Consider the following 498-nt stretch of genomic DNA (forward strand, 5'->3'; position numbering starts at 1 on the left):
TTGGGAAATATTTTTGTATCCAAATCCGGCTTTAAACTTCTCCACAACAGTATCTCGGACCTGCCTGGTGTGCTCCTTGGTCTTCATGATGCTCTCTGCACTTTGAACAGAACCCTGAGATTATCACAGAGCAGGTGCATTTATATGGAGACTTGATTACACACAGGTGGATTCTATTTATCATCATCAGTCATTTAGGACAACATTGGATCATTCATAGATCCTCACTGAACTTCTGGAATGAGTTTGCTGCTCTGAAAGTAAAGGGGCCCAATAATATTGTACGCCACACTTTGCAGTTTTTCATTTGTTAAAAAAGTTTGACACATCCAATAAATTTCATTCCACGTCACGATTGTGTTCCACTTTTCGTTGATTCTTCACAAACAATTAAAATTTTATATCTTTATGTTTGAAGCCTGAAATGTGGCAAAAGGTTGAAAAGTTCAAGGGGGCTGAATACTTTTGCAAGGCACAGATATATATATATATGTGTGA

General features: G+C 37.6%; 1 protein-coding gene across 1 annotated transcript in view; it reads right to left on the bottom strand.

Moving 5' to 3' along the window:
• Positions 1-498, bottom strand: part of osbpl1a (oxysterol binding protein-like 1A) — a 66,329-nt gene that overhangs the window by 15,679 nt on the left and 50,152 nt on the right. The gene's annotated exons all lie outside the window — the stretch shown is intronic.

This window comes from Nematolebias whitei, chromosome 3 (genome assembly GCF_014905685.2).
Source record: "Nematolebias whitei isolate Nwh7 chromosome 3, NemWhi1, whole genome shotgun sequence".
Lineage (NCBI taxonomy): Eukaryota > Metazoa > Chordata > Actinopteri > Cyprinodontiformes > Rivulidae > Nematolebias > Nematolebias whitei.